Here is a 16,662-nt window from a genome sequence, read left to right as displayed (position 1 = left end):
ACAGAGAAGTAAAAATCAAACAGGAATTAAAATGGCTAAATATACAAGAAATTGTTATTCATAGTGACACGGCTACATCAGAATCACATCTAGTTCATCATCTTTTATAGCTAAACTCAATGTCACTACAACAAAGCAAACTGGACAATAGTCACATGTATTAGCATCTATAAAGCTGTAATGGCATGAAAATATCTACATAAATCGGGGTTTTAAAATCATTCCCTCCATAGTTTCAGGAATCAGCCGGATGAAGTTGCTGATGACCCATTTACTGATGATTTTCAAGGTCTCTTTGCAAAGGAAGATTGGTGGTTACCGCTGGGGCTGTTGCTGGTTCCATTCATAGTGCTGGAGATGTGAGGAAGCTGAGGATGAGGAGAATGTACTGGAGTACTGGGGCTAGGCAAACAAGAAGAGGTGGAGGGAATACCTCCTGCTGGGCTGTTGGCCTTGTCACTCCCAGAGTCATTTTCCAGTTCCCCAGCATTTGTCAGTCCATCTCTCTGGTGACTCATCTTCATCTTTTACAAGTAGGTTGAACTCTATATTTCAAAGGAAGTGGCCCATTCCTTCTCCATGTGTAAATGTAGGTAATGTCCACTAGGGAATAGTAATCCCTTAAAGGTTCCTCTTCATACATGACATCCATCTGGAAAGTATTGGGATTATCCATTTTACTTCTGAGGAATTTTCCTAAGTGCATCACAATCATTGTGTCTGGGCATCTTAAATATCTTTTATCATTCACCTCCTCCTTAGATTTCTGCTTGCTTACTTTCTGATGAAATCTGTTCTGTTCTGGTCAAAGAATTCAATGGATACACTTATTATCTCATCTGGTATAATTCTCTTATCTTCACCTGCAACTTCTCAGTCTTCATTAGAGCCATTGGTAGCATCAGCTGAAGGATGAGCTGCATCAAAATCCCTTCTTGTCTTCATTTCATTTTTGAAATTAGTCCTGGAACTAATTTGTATACAATATCTCGAAGTGTTTTATCTGACCATATGTTCAATGGTGCTCTGGTTTTGTGAACTCGGACATCACAGCTAGGACAATCTTTGCTGGTCTCCAGGTAACGTACAATACATGTTTTACTGAAGGAAAGCTGTCGGGAGCAAGAGTGGAATCAAACTGTACTTTGATTTGCATCAGATAATTGCTTGATTGTCTTATTGTTTTTTGGCCTTCTCCTGTTCAATTGATCTGAGATTTACCATATGAATGTAACCCCCAACAGTTCCCTGATTAACCATCTGGATGTAACACCTGGCAGTGCCCTGGTCTCAAGGAGGGATAAAAACTTTGAGTTAAGAATAAACGGGAGAGCAGTTTTTGCTTGGGCTGCAGACCTCCTGGACCCGATGTGTTTGTCTCTCTTCTAATTTTTCCAGTCCCTGCCCTTTATTTCAGAAACCCCAATTTGCTGCCGGGAGGCCCCAGCATCTGGCGCCCGAACAGGGACTTGAAAATCTGGGACGAAGGTGAAGGACCCCTCCCTGTGGTGAGTAACACATCGTAGGACTATTAAGAGAGTATAGTCAGGAGTAAAAATTATGGGTCAAGCTAATAGCCATGGGTTGTTTCTACCGATCTTAACAGGCCTATTTGAAGCCCACGGAACGTGGGTGGAAGAGGGGGTGCTTCAGAGCTTCCTACAGTTTGTCGAGGAGGCATGCCCGAGGTCTATAGAGGAGGAATTCCAAAAAGCCTGGCAGCGGATAGGAAAAAGAATTCTAGATTATTATGATGTATATGGCCCCGAAAAGACCCCAGTAGAGGCTGCTACTGTATGGAATTTAGTAAGTGAATACATAGATCCTCTACATGAAAATACTGAACTTAATCTTAAATTAAGGGAACTTTATGAGTTAAAGGACCCTTCTGAAGAACCTGAGGCTGAGCCATATGCCGCAGCCCAAGAGAGTCAAAGTGAGATCTTGAAAAGGGAACAACAACCAGTAGATATTGAGTATCAGAATTCAGGTTTGAATACCAAGGAGGAAAGTTATGATGAGTCATTGGAGGGCCGGGTGGCTACGATAGAGAAGAAGTTAAAAGAAATGCTACATCTTCTATCGAAAATGGGGACAGAGCAGAGAGCCCCCCCAGAAGTAGGAAAGAAATATGACCCTCAGGCCACTATGATGTCTGATTCTAAACCTTACCCCTCACACCCACCGCCTCCAGCTGCAGCCTTACGGCCTCAATCCCTTTCTCAACCTTTAGGCAAGCCTAAAGGCCCTAGCAACAAGTCCCTTTTAACAGGCACTACAACCAGGCACAGTGCATCGCAATTAAACCTGACTCAGGCTGCTAGAGAGAGGGAAGGTATTTCAGGGCCTCGATGCTTCCCTGGTTTAGTTGATCATGATGAACAAGTATACCATCAACCTGTTCCTGTTAAACTATTACAGGACTTAAAAAATGCCTGCTCCCAATATGGGCCAACTGCCCCTTTTACTCAAGTAATATTGGAGGCTGCGTGTGCTGGTATTGCATGCCCGAATGACTGGAAGCGGCTTGCCAGAGCATGCCTTAGTGCAGGAGAGTACTTATTATGGGAGACAGAGTTCACTGCACAGTGTCGGGCTAAAATTGAAACAAATAGGTCTAAGAACCTGCCTTACACTGTTGATCAGTTGTTAGGAGAGGGAACCTATAAAAACACCGAAGATCAATTGGGTTATGCAAAGGAGGCCTATTTACAAATAAATGCTGCGGCGAGAGGGGCTTGGAAAAAGTTACGCAATTCCAATCATACAAAAAATCTAGTAGAAGTTAAACAGGGACCGAATGAACCTTATCTAGAATTTTTGTCTCGATTAATGGAGACTGCAGACTGCCTAGTACAAGATGAGAATGCAAGGAAGAGTATAGTTAGACACATAGCCTATGAAAATGCCAACGCCGCCTGTCAGGCGGCTATCAGACCCCATAGGAATAAGGGAGGAATCACGGACTTTATTTCACTGTGTGCTGATATTGGACCCTCCCATGTACAAGGCCTTACTTTAGCCGCCGCTCCTCAAGGAAAGACTGTTACTGAGTCTCTAAAATATAGAGATCAGCGGCATTCTCGGGATGCTAGACCCCCAGGGCGTTGCTTTTCTTGTGGACAAATAGGACATTGGATGACGCAATGCCCACGCCAGGCCAGGCAAAAGAGAGAAAAATCACCTGGCACATGTCCACGCTGTGGTAAAGGGAAGCACTGGGCTAAAGATTGCAGGTCAAGAACAGATCGCAATGGCCGCCCGTTTTCGGGAAACTGGAGAAGGGGCCAGCCCCTGGCCCCGCAAAACCATGGGGCAGTCCCTCCCTCTTCTCGGCCACAAGTGCATCTTCTAACAACCCCCCAAGATCAGTCTCCAGCCTCCTCCGTGCCACCCCAGGCAGTGCAGGACTGGACCTCTGTTCCTCCACCTGCTCAGTATTGACCCCAGAGATGGGGACACAAGCTCTCCCCACGGGGGTCTTCAGCCCCCTTCCCCCGGGAGTGGCTGGATTGCTGTTAGGGCGAAGTAGCTCAGCCCTTAAAGGGATACAGATTACACCTGGCAAAATTGACCAGGATTTTACTGGAGAAATCAAAGTTATGGCCTCTGCCCCGAAACACGTGGTATCGATCCCAGCCGGTCAAAAATTGGCACAACTAATACTCGTCCCTTTACCTCCCGGGGAGACTACTAATTCCCCATGTGGACAGAGAGGATCTAGATCTTCTGATATCTATTGGGTACAAGGCATAAAACAAGAGAGGCCTGAGATGACTATATTTATACAAGAAAAGCCCTTTAAGGGAATATTAGACACTGGAGCAGATGTGTCTGTGATATCTAAGAAACATTGGCCAGCCCAATGGCCCCTGACAACCTCTATGACTTCCCTACAGGGGGTTGGGCAAGCAACTGACCCACAGCAGAGCGGTGCGATCCTTGTTTGGAGAGATGAGGAAGGGCACTCTGGTCATTTTCAGCCATTTGTCCTGGATCATCTGCCAATTAATTTATGGGGTCGTGACATCATGGAAAAAATGGGAGTGTATATGTTTAGTCCTAGTGCTGCGGTCACTAAGCAGTTACTTGATCAAGGCCTCCTCCCCTTTAGGGGACTAGGCCGAGCAGCACAGGGGGAGCTAGAGCCACTCCAACCCCAGTCTCACCCTACGAGACAAGGATTGGGGTATCCCTTGACGGGAGCTGTCGTTTGCCCTCCCCCTCATGCTGATCCCATAAATTGGCTCTCTGAAGAACCGGTATGGGTCGAACAGTGGCCTCTTTCACTAGAAAAGATCATTGCAGTTCAGCAGCTGGTACAGGAACAGCTGGACTTGGGGCATGTGGCCCCTTCTGACTCTCCATGGAATTCTCCAATTTTTGTTATAAAGAAAAAGTCAGGTAAATGGAGGCTGTTACAGGATTTGAGAAAAATAAATGCCACAATGGAACTGATGGGGGCCCTACAGCCTGGCATGCCTTCACCCATGGCAATCCCAAAGGATACTTATAAGATTATTATAGATTTGAAGGATTGTTTCTATACTATACCCCTGGCGCCTCAAGACTGTAAGCGCTTTGCCTTCAGCGTCCCCTCCGTTAATTTTAAAGAACCCATGAAGCGATATCACTGGCTTGTGCTCCCACAGGGCATGGCAAATAGCCCAACTTTATGTCAAAGTTTTGTAGCTAGAGCCATTTCTTCCACTTGTGAAAAATTTTCTTCTGTTTATATTGTTCATTATATGGATGACATCTTGTTGGCTTGTTCTGACCCTATCGTCGTACGACAAGCCTTTGGACAACTAAAGCAAGATCTGAGCCTCTTTGGCCTTATAATAGCAGCTGAAAAGGTTCAGGAACACCCCCCTTTTACATATCTAGGCCATATATTAGGCCCACACTATTTTAAAAGCCAAAAAATACAATTAAAAACTTCACACTTAAGAACTCTTCATGATTTTCAGCAATTCTTAGGAGATATAAATTGGCTTCGGCCTTATCTAAAGCTCTCCACAGGAGAGTTAAAACCCCTCTTTGATCTCTTAAAAGGAGATACCAACCCTACATCCTTGCGCGAATTAAATCCTGACGCCAGGAGGGCCATCCAAATTGTAGAAAAGGCAATTTCCCAGCAACAAATGACCTATTGTGACTATTCTAAACCCTGGGGAGTTTACATTTTAGCTACTTCTCACTCCCCAACTGCTGTACTGTGGCAGGATGGCCCACTTTTATGGCTTTATCTACCATCAACACCCGGCAAAGTGCTGACCCCCTACTACAAATTGGTAGCTATTCTGATACACATGTGCCGAGTGGATTCCCGTAAATATTTAGGTCAGGAACCTCATTTTATCTGTGTCCCATATAATTTACAACAACAAGATTGGCTATTCGCCCATTGCGATCCTTGGGCCATTCCTTGGGCCAATTATACGGGAAAAATTTTGCATCACTACCCGTCTAACAAACTTCTCCAATTTGCTGCGTGTCATACGTTTCTATTTCCTTCCATAGTACAGGCCTCGCCTTTATCTTCTGCCGCTTTGGTATTTACAGATGGATCCTCAAATGGAACGGCTGCTTTGACCATTAATGGGAAAACTCAATATTGGGTTACTGGTTTTTCCTCCGCCCAAGAAGTGGAATTAGAGGCTGTTTTACAAGCACTCGTCCTGTTACAAGATGAGCCCTTTAACTTATACTCAGACAGTCAATATGTAATTCGTGCTCTTCAAGTCATAGAAACTGTTCCCTTTATTGGAACTACTAACTCCAATATTCAGACCCAATTTCGCCAAATACAAACTTTGCTTTGTTCTCGCAACCACCCCTGTTTTTTTGGCTTTGTTCGAGCTCACACTAATCTTCCTGGCCCTTTAAGTGAGGGCAATGCGGTCACTGACTCTGCCACCAGAGTTTACTTAACTCAGGTTGAACTTGCTAAGCAGTCACATGCCATCCACCATCAAAACAGTCGAGCCTTGCGCCGACAGTTCAAATTATCTAGAGAAGCGGCACGTCAAATAGTTAAAACTTGCTCCAACTGTGTCCCTTTTTCACCAGCCCCCCATTTAGGTATAAATCCATGAGGACTGCTTTCTAATCACATTTGGCAGATGGATGTCACGCATGTTCCATCATTTGGCCGATTAAAATATGTTCATGTTACTGTAGATACTTATTCTAATTTTATCTTGGCCACCCCCCTTGCTGGGGAAGCCACTAAACATTGTATTTCTCACTGCATTCGATGCTTTGCTGTGATGGGGATTCCTTCGCAAATAAAAACAGATAATGGCCCTGGCTATGCAAGCCGAGCATTTCAATCCTTCTGCCGTTCCTATAATATCACTCATATTACAGGCATTCCTTACAATCCTCAAGGTCAAGGCATCGTGGAGAGAGCTAATGGATTATTAAAACATCAAATTGCTAAAATACAGAAAGGAGAGTCGTATCCCGCTACCCCTGTGAATATACTTAATCATGCTTTATTTGTTTTAAATTTTTTGAATCTGGATTCAAATAATTTATCTGCTGCTCAGCGATTCTGGGAAAAAAGAGAGCAGCGTGCTTTTGCCTTAGTAAAGTGGAAGGATCCCCTAACTGGTGCTTGGCATGGACCCGATCCTGTTCTAACTTGGGGTCGAGGGCATGTATGTGTTTTTTCACAAGGAGAAAATGACGCCCGCTGGCTGCCTGAACGCTGCGTTCGGATCGTGGAGAGTGACAGTGGCCATCCAAGCAGCGACTCACTGGGCCTACACCCCCAACCCTCCAGTGGTGCATCCTGCGACGTGGAAAGGACCTGAGTTATTTGTGCATGTCAATTGGGACTGCTACTGATCCACTTGTTCCACACATTCATATGAGCTGTGTTTCTCCTCCTTTTACTATTATGTAGGGACCTTTTAACATATTCATTGACTCTACACAATTTAATATGTGACATTATTTTGTCTTTACCATCCCTCTTCTTAATAACCTTTTTTGTAAAAGATGCCCAGGTGAAAAGCAAAGGCCTCCAGAGGTAAGTAGAAGTCGGCCAACCCCCTGTATGTCTGTGTTTTGTTTTATTTTTTTTATTTTATTTTATTTTATTTATTAAAAAAAAAGGGGGTGCACTGTGGGCCTAAAATAGAGAGGCCTGGGTGGTCAAGGGACGCCTTGACCCCCCTTCCCCTTCTGAGTTTCTTGTCAATATCAAGGCATACCTGAGAGTCCCACCAGCAAGACATGTCTAAATCTAAAAATAGCTGTTAAGTGTATCTGATTGAGTCCAATTTTCTTGTTATATGTCAATGTCTGATTATTTAAAAGTCTCCGTTTCTCTGTCTTGTTCGTGTTACATATTTTTCTTTGTCCAGTTTTTGTCTTTAAAATTGGTACCATTTCTAAGTATGGATCCTTATGGTTTTTCTGTGCGTACTCAAGCACACATCCTTGTTATTTATTTGAACATTTCTGGGCCTAGCATGGCCGCTCCCCCATGTCTGCAGTTGTAACATACCCTGGAAAAATAAATTCCAGCTAAGTTGCCTTGCAAAAAGTTTTGTTTCGAACCTGGTTCTCACCTGTAAGAGTAAAATTAGCAAAACTCTCTTGACACAAACTTCCGGAAATTGAACGGCCGATATTAATTTTGCGCACTTTATGATCTTTGAGTATGAATGCGTGTGAATGAGTGAGTGAACATGTTCAAGGTTAAATTGTCAGCATGCTGTATAAAACAATGGATAAATTTATACTTAAACACAAAGACAATTGGGTAAATCTAAGCTTAAAACTTCAAGAAAAATATTAGGTTTGGATGTTTTACAATGGCTCAAAGAATTATTGTGTTGTCTTAAAGAAAAACTGGTAAATATTTTTCTAGATCCTGAAATCTGCATTTTATTGCAGGGCATACAGCTGTTTACATTGTAAACATTGTATCCTGTTCAGCACAGAGGTGTTAGGGAATTTGGGATTTATTACTTTAAGTTAAAGTTTGGAAACATGTATTAGAGATTTAAATGTAAAATTGTTCATTAACGTCAGAAACTTTGCCTGTCCTTTCTTGCAAACTGACACTAGAAATCTGATGGTAAAATGTGGATAATGTGATTAGTATTTTACAGGAATATTTTAAAAAGGGAAGGAAACTAAGTCCAGACTTAGACTTTTGGTGCACTGATGTCTATAGTTCTTGCATTAGGGAAAAACTGTTATTTGAGTTTAAACTGTTGTTGGAGTTTTAGACAGTAATCTAAACTGCATAAGAGCCCCTTTTTTCTAAAAGGCAAGAGGAGTGCCTTGGGCCCTAGGGGGCCTGAGGGCAGGAGTTCTTTGTGCCCTTAAAGGTTTTTCAATTGCAAATAAAGGCTAAGGTGTTAATTGTTTAAGCCAGTATCAGTAAAAGTTATTAAGAACATTGGAAATGGGTTTCTAAACTATATTTGAAAGTGAAGTTGTCTTAAATGTTTAAAGAAAGAGAGAAAAGGAAAATCAGGACTACCAAAGTAATTGCTTAATTGCTATTTCAGCTTGCTCTTGTAACTTCCAGCTAGCCCATTGGAGAAGAACAGCAATCCTTATTCAGATGTAACTTTGGCCTTTTCCAGGTTCTAGGTAAGCTCATGCTTAGAGACTATTTCTGTGTCGACCACCTTGTTGCTCTAATTGGAGAAACGTGGCCTTTTGTAGGACTCACTGATCTGAAAACTGCAGTTTTGAGCCAACCCCGGGCAAAGCAAAGTCCCTGTGTGATTGTGGTGTCTAATCTGGCAGCAGAGTGCTATTAAGGCAGAGTTGCTTGGGAGCTCGAAGCCGCAGAGTGCTAGCTCTGAGCTGAACAGCTGGGGGACAGCACTCAAGCACCAAGCTCAGGACTCACAGTGGCAGGGTGCTAGCCTTGAGCTGGAGAGCTGAGGGACAGTGCCCAGGCCCTGAGTTCATATCCAGCAACTAAGCAAGTGAATTGCCATTGGGACATTTATCCCTGTGTGGAGAAACTCTACTGGGACACGATGCAGAAAGCCTCTGCTTGGATGGCAGAGATGGTGTCAGATCTTAGTCACTTGTGCTTGGCCGATCAAATTAATCAGAGCCGGGAGGTCATAGAATAGTTTGTAAGCATGCCTTACTAATGCCCGTGCCTTTCATAACTGGGCAGGAACTTGTCAATCTTCTGTGATAGTGGGTAGTTTAAAGCCCTAATTGAGCGAAATTTTTATTTATTTATTTATTTATTTATTTATTTATTTATTTTTGACACCAGCCACAAATTCAGGAAAAGTTTGTAGATCTGAGACTTGTGTCTCTATTAATCTGTTTAGATCTGACAACTGAAGCATTGTTAAGGTTGCAGAAATTTAGTTCCCCAGACAATCAAGAAAAGGCCTTTGCAAATGGGAGCTATGTAACTACACTATTGTAGCCAAAGATGGTTTGTGCAGTTGTTAAATGTTAAATATGATCTCCAGTTTGGAGCAAATTATTATTCCTGATATCTAATCCTTGCAATCCCTAATAAAACAGACTAGGCTTCTTAAGGTCCCTGGTCAAGCACAGAGACAACGCCCCTGAGTCAGCTTGAAGAAGTCACAGAAGCCGAATCTCCGCCCATCTATCCCCTTTAGATGAAGGGACCAGTCATTTTTGGAAAGCGAGACAGGATAATGAGATAATTAGGGATAGTGAAAAGAATAGAAATTGCACTTGTGTTTCTTTTAAAATAAAGATGGGGGATATGTCGGGAGCAAGAGTGGAATCAAACTGTACTTTGATTTGCATCAGATAATTGCTTGATTGTCTTATTGTTTTTTGGCCTTCTCCTGTTCAATTGATCTGAGATTTACCATATGAATGTAACCCCCAACAGTTCCCTGATTAACCATCTGGATGTAACACCTGGCAGTGCCCTGGTCTCAAGGAGGGATAAAAACTTTGAGTTAAGAAGAAACGGGAGAGCAGTTTTTGCTTGGGCTGCAGACCTCCTGGACCCGATGTGTTTGTCTCTCTTCTAATTTTTCCAGTCCCTGCCCTTTATTTCAGGAACCCCAATTTGCTGCCGGGAGGCCCCGGCAGAAAGCAGGCCTTCGACCATGGTGGTGGCATCAATAAAGTACCCTCCACAAAGCACACACATTAGGTAGGGTTTAGCTCAGTGATCTTGATTATGGTTGTTCAATGCATTTCTGCTTGATAAAAGATCCCAGGAAAAGCAGTGGGCACGAGGCGATCGAAGTGAGCAGAAAAGACAAGGAAAGTTAAAAGTCGTTCAGCAGAAAATGAATGTGAGCCAAGCTGCCATCTTGAAGAAAGCTGCAATAGGCAACAAGCGCAACCCAGAGGAGCTGCTGTCTCCCAGACCGGCCTCCTCCTCCCTCTCCCCTTTACCCTTCTCCTCCTCTACCCCCTGTCCCTCCGTCCCCCTCCGTCCCCCTCTCCTCTTATTCTTCAGCATTTTTTTGCTCAAGGCTACTGCTCTATCACCTGAGCTACAGTGCCACTTCGGACATTTTTCTGAGTAGTTTATTGGAGTCTCACAGCCTTTACCACCCAGTGTGACTTTGAACCTCAATCCTCAAATCTTAGACTTCTGAGTGGCTAAGACTGTAGGCATGAAACACTGGCAGGATTTTTATTCCCTTATTGCAATAGAGAAAATGCTACATTAATGGATGTGCAAGTCTCTCAAAACCTGGCAGAAGATGGACAGAGGGAGGATGGATAGAGAGAAGAAGGGAAGAAAGATGGAAAGACAGGAAGGAAGGAAGGAAGGAAGGAAGGAAGGAAGGAAGGAAGGAAGGAAGGAAGGAAGGAAGAGAACCTGACACATTATAAAGAAAAAATAACCTCAATCCAGGAGTGTGACCTAGTGGTAAAGTACTTGTCTAGTATACACTATGCATATTAAATTGCAATTCCAGGCACATATTTCAATTAATGTTCTTGGACATGGTTGGGAGAAAATTGTATAAAATTAGATGGGAGTGTGGCTCAGTGGTAGAGTGCTTGCCAAGCATGCATGAAACCCTGGGTTTGACTCCTGAGTATCACCTACCAAGAAAAATCTGGAAGTGGTGCTGTGGCTCAAGTGATAGAGTAGTATCCCTGAGAAAGCTCAAGGTTAGTGTCCACGCTCTGAGTTCAAGGGCCAGGATTGGCACACACACAAAAAAAAAACTTCACTTCAAAATGAATCAGAGACTTAAACACAGAAAGAAGCATAGGAGTTAACATTTCTAGGAGGTCATCATGATGAAAAGCTATGTGAAGAGCTGTTGAATTTGTCATTAATAGTATGATACCTCAACACAATTAAAAATTTGTGCAGGTACTGCCGGCTCAGTTTTGTAACCCTAGCCATTCAAGAGATAGACACAGCAACAATGGTAGAAGCTAGCTTACACAGGAAAGTTCATAAAACTCAAACCCCCATTTAATCACCAAAAAAGCCAGAAATAGAGCTGTGGCTCAGATGATAGAATATTAGCCTCAAATCCTGCCAGCCAGGTAGAAAAATCTCAGAGAATCTTATCTTCAATGAACCACCAAAAGACAACCCAGGAGACCACAGAAAAGTGAAAAATTATTTGATTTATATATGTTAGGGTCTACATAAATGTTTCTGAATTGAATCTATATAAAGCTACCTACAAGAAATCATAGAAGATAATGTTCAGCACACTATAAGAGAACCGATGTGAGCATTCAAATAGTAGACTGGGTTGCAAGATAAAGTAGTACTCATGTAGGTGAATTTTAGCATAAGATAAATCCCACCTGAAGGAAGCTAGTAAGGAGATTTCTACCCAGGTGGGACATTGAAGAAAATGAACATGAAGACTCACCCATCCAAAAGCTTCTGTTTCTTTTGTGTTGTCTTTAAAAAAAAATGAGGGGGGGAGTTTGGCTTAGTGCTAGAGTGCTTGCTTAGCATGCACAAAAACCCAGGGTTGATTCCTCGGAACCACATACATAGAAAAAAACCTGGAAGTGGTACTGTGGCTCTAGTGGTAGAGAAATAGCCTTGAGAAAATCCAAGAACAGTGCTCAGGCCCTGAGTTCAAGCCCAGGGACTGGCAAAAAAAGAAAACCTTTAAGTAGTTGTCATTCAACAAATGCATCATCATCCAACACTTCTTTCAACATTCTCACCCATCCCTCCCAACCACCTCTTCCCTCCTTTATCTTAGTAGGCATCTATAATTGAGAACTTCATTGCAGACAGCGTATTCTGGAGAACCCTGTGTATCTGCTTGTTCGAATCAGTTCAATTAACTTGGGAGTGGAATCTATAGGATTCTTTAAATATAGAATCATATCATCTGCAAAGAGGGAAAATTTTACTTCCTCTTTCCCCATTTGGATCCTCTTTATGCTTGCTTTTTGCCTTATTGCTCTGACTAGGAATCATAATACTATGTTAAAGAGGAGTAGAGAAAGTGGGCATTCTTGTCTCATTCCTGATTTTAGAGGAAATGGCGTTAGCTGTGGGTATGTCATACTCAGCCTTTATTATACTGAGGAATGTTCCATGGATACCTAGTTTCTCCAGAGCTTTTAGCATAAGGGGGTTTGGGGATCCTGAGTTTTGATCCAACAGTTTATGCCATGTAATTGGAGAGTTAAGTCCGTTGAAGTGAGAGTTAGAATTGAAAAATATTTACTACTTCCTGCTATTTTTTATTTTGTTGAGGCCTATGACTTGTCAATTCTTGCTATAATTAGCTGTCAGTAACATGTTTGTGTTGATTTTCAATGTGTAGAACATTTTTGAGAATTTTCTGTAATGCGGGTTTGGTCGTTACGTAATGTTACAACTCTTCCTTGGAATGGAAGGTGTTTATTGTTCCCTCAGTTATGAATGAGAGCTTAGCTGGGTACAGTATTCTTGGTTGGTAGTTATTTGTCTTTAGGGCATGACATACATCCTTCCAATCTCTTCTAGCTTGCATGGTCTCTGCTGATAAATCTGTGGTTATTCTGATTTGTTTTCCTTTGTAGGTGATTGTTCTCCTCTCCCTGGCTGCGTTTAGGATCCTTTCCTTGGTCTCTATTGATCCTATATGGATTATAATATAGCGGTGCGGTGTCCTTTTCTGGTCAGGTCTGTTTGGGGGTTCTAAAGGCTTCTTGTATCTGGATGGGTCTGTCCTTCTGGATATTTGGGAAGTTCTCTGAGATGATTCCTTGAAGTATATTTCCAATTCCATTGACCTCCTTGTCCAGGCTCTGCTGAATACCAATTAGCCTTAAATTAGGTTTCCTAATTGTATTTTGGAGCTCCTGAAGAGGTCTCTCATATTTCTTAGACTTGGTTTGAATCATTTTCTGGTCTTTCTCTATAACGTCTATGTTATCTTCAACCCCAGAGATTCTCTCTTCTGCATTGTCTAACCTGCTATCAATGCTTTTCACTTTATTCCTCATCTCCCTTCCTTCCAAGAGATGCCTGTATCTCTTGTTTTAGATCATGTATGGACTTCTTTACCTCATTGATTTTGATTTGAGTGCTCTCTTTGAAGTCCTTTAGGCTGAGCAGCTTTACTCTTGTTGGACTTTGGAGTTCAGTCAGCTTTTTGTTTGTGGATTCCATGAATTCATCCATTATTCTTTTATTGGCTTCCTCAAGTTCACATATCTCCTTCTTTATGGCTTCCTCATGGACATGTATATCCTTCTTTATGTTTTCAATTTTTTCATTGATCATGTTTATTAATTGCATTTGTATAGTGTTGGGAGCCAGAGTGGAATCAAACTGTACCTTGACTTGCATCAGATGATGGCTATATTGTCTTATTGCTTTCTGGCCCTATTCTATGTAAATGACCTGAGAATTACCATATGAATGTAACACCTGGAGGTTCCCTGGGAGAGGAGGAGGGAAGAAGGGGGAGTGGAAAATAAACGCGGCAGTCTCGGCAGTCTTTGCCTGGACTGCGGACATCCCGGGCCCGGTGTGTCTGTCTCTCTTCTTTTTCTTCCTAGTCCTTGTCCCCTATTTCAGGAACCCCAATCTGCGAACCCTGGTTTGCTGCCGGTTGGCCCCGGCAGTATAGCATTTGGAGAACTCTCCTCTAGGTTTGCCATTAACTGCTCTATTGCCTGTTTAATTTGAGTGGGAGATGCTATTCCTTGATTTGCTTTTTTTTCCAGCAGCAGAATATTTAATATTCCAATGAAAAAGTATTTAAAGAAAATCTGTACATTATATAATGAAAAATCTATGAACTTATTAGATGGGAATGTTACAAAAATCACTTATTACATAATAACTTATTCTGAACTTATTGTATGGTTTCCTCCTTTTTTGAGGCTAGTACAGTTCTCCATTACATCTTTTCCTGGCTATAGGTAAAAATTATGTAAACTGGTTTGCTGGTTTCCTCTTGTGACATACCACAACTAGCAGTCAATAACAATAAAATAAATTTGTCTTTTAAAAACAAGAATGTCAATTTTAAAACAGTAAATATATAATAACTGGATCAATTAAGAACTTTGTGTATGAGGACACGTTGAAAACAGATTCTTATTTCCTGAGAATGCAAACTTCATTTTATATCAAAGTAAGCTAAACTTCCAAAAACACAGATTTTTCCACATCAACTAAAAAATAGGAATATACTTCTTCACATTAAGCAAAATGCTAAGGAAAAATGAAGACAAGCCTCAAGGGTTGTGTAAAATCCAGAATGGGGAGCCAAAATTTTGTATCAGTAAATAGCTCAATTAGATAGTTCTCAATAAACGTCAACTTGAAACTTAAAAAGTACTGCTTACCAACAACAAATATAAGTGATGTCCTTCATATCATCCAATTTTTAAAAAAATGTAACCATGAAAAAATAACCACATACACATATACACACACAAAATAAAGGCACTCAATCTTCCCAGGTTCAAAAGGACATGATAGACTTAAAAAAAAAATCCTAAATCACTAGCATGTAATATGTGTAGAAAAGAAAACTATAATTTAAACAAGGTACTCTTTATTAGTTCCATTATCTAAAACCAAGAAGAAAATTTGAACTATACTTCTAAAAGATCATAGTTATCAAATACACAGTTCTTGAGACAATGGGCAGAGTTCCCATTCATGGGAAATATGTTCTTTTTTTACATAGTGAAACTGAGAAAAACTGGATCAAATGAGAAATCTTTTTCTCTTAGTTTTAAATATCCAAATAATGCAAGTCATTGGAAATATAATTTTTCATCTCATGTTTGAAACAATAAATATACACAAATCTTATTGCTTGGCACCAGATTTTCCAAAACTAAATATTAATCCACTGCTATGTAATATTCTTAGATCATACTGAAACTTTTATATCCACTTTATTTTCTGAATGAAAACTCTTCAATTTAGACTAAGCCCCACAATATATAAGCAAGTCACAGTTTTCAAAACAAATGATCAACCTTTTGTTTTGTCAAGATCCTGTTGCATACAGAGATGAGCTAGGATTTACCTGTGGCCAAAGAAGAACCCACAGTACGTTGTCTTATGGTATTCTGTGTAAAGTCTTTGTTTGTTCCTTCTTTCTTTTCCACTTCTTCTGAAACATCTTCATCAGCCTCTTGTTCCTCCTCCATTTTTTTCAAAAGTTGAACAAATTCTGGTAATGTTTTCCTTAAGAGTATGGCTGTGATTTCTGCCTTTTTGAAGGACAAAGGCAATCTGCTACAAATATCATACAAAGTCATAATAATAGTCCTGAAAGGAGAGTCACTGAAGCAAAAACTGTGTATGAGCCCCAAACTGGTAACCCATGGTCTTCAATAAAATAGTTGTGGCAAGTCCTGATGTACATAGACAGCCAGAAAAGTGCTGACATACTACTCATCAGAACAGAATCTGGACCAAACCATGGAGAAACAGGTTCAATATTCTTCCATGCCTTCTCACTTATGAAGTTTATGAAGTCCTTCTTAGTCCTTGGACCGTGATAGCACCTAAATTCACCATCTTTACAATGATAAATACTAGGAAGTGCAGTCATGATAAATCGTCCACTCGGTCCTGTTTGCTCTGTGACATCTACTTTTCCAATATTAACCTCAAGATCTTCTCCCCATTTAGCAAAACGTTCCCATTCTGGTTGAAGATGTTGACAAGCAGGATACCATGGAGCATAAAATTCTATCATCCACTCTCCTTCCAGCAACTCCGTCCAGTTCCCGTCCATGATGTCACACACGTCGCTCTGCCGTCCGTGGGCTCAGGGAGCCCGGCAAAGCAACAGCACCAACACTACCAAGGGAACCACAAACACCCCAAGAGCGACATGTCAGCGGATCGCCCACCCCTCTGATTGGCCATTTTTGTTGTTTCCTGTTCTGCCCATTTGAAAATGGGAGCAAGACTTATTAGTCTTAGATTACAGTTAAGATAATAACCAACCTAGTGCTCTCTAGCTGCCCAGACTATAGAGGTTCACAATTTTTGACACTCTTCCTCTTCTCTCTCTCTCTCTCTCTCTCTCTCTCTCTCTCTCTCTCTCTCTCTCTCTCTCTCTCTCTCTCTCCCCCCCTCCCTCCCTCCCTCTCCCCTCCTCTGTCTTTGTGCCCACAAAGACAAATCTAACACCACCACCGAACATAGTTTTATGACCAAAAAATCCACAATCCAATCTCCATGATATTTAAGTCACTCTG

The 16,662-nt window shown here is 41.5% G+C and overlaps 2 pseudogenes; both read right to left on the bottom strand.

The window, feature by feature from the left end:
* Window positions 1-242: 242 nt before the first annotated feature.
* Window positions 243-10,197, bottom strand: LOC150054443 (polycomb complex protein BMI-1-like; annotated as a pseudogene).
* Window positions 10,198-15,355: 5,158 nt separating this feature from the next.
* LOC150054442 (thioredoxin-related transmembrane protein 1 pseudogene) lies at window positions 15,356-16,286 on the bottom strand (annotated as a pseudogene).
* Window positions 16,287-16,662: the final 376 nt, after the last annotated feature.

The sequence above is a fragment of the Megascapheus bottae genome, chromosome 15 (genome assembly GCF_031878675.1).
Source record: "Megascapheus bottae isolate mThoBot1 chromosome 15, mThoBot2.hap1, whole genome shotgun sequence".
NCBI lineage: Eukaryota > Metazoa > Chordata > Mammalia > Rodentia > Geomyidae > Megascapheus > Megascapheus bottae.
This window is presented reverse-complemented; position numbering and strand designations above follow the sequence as displayed.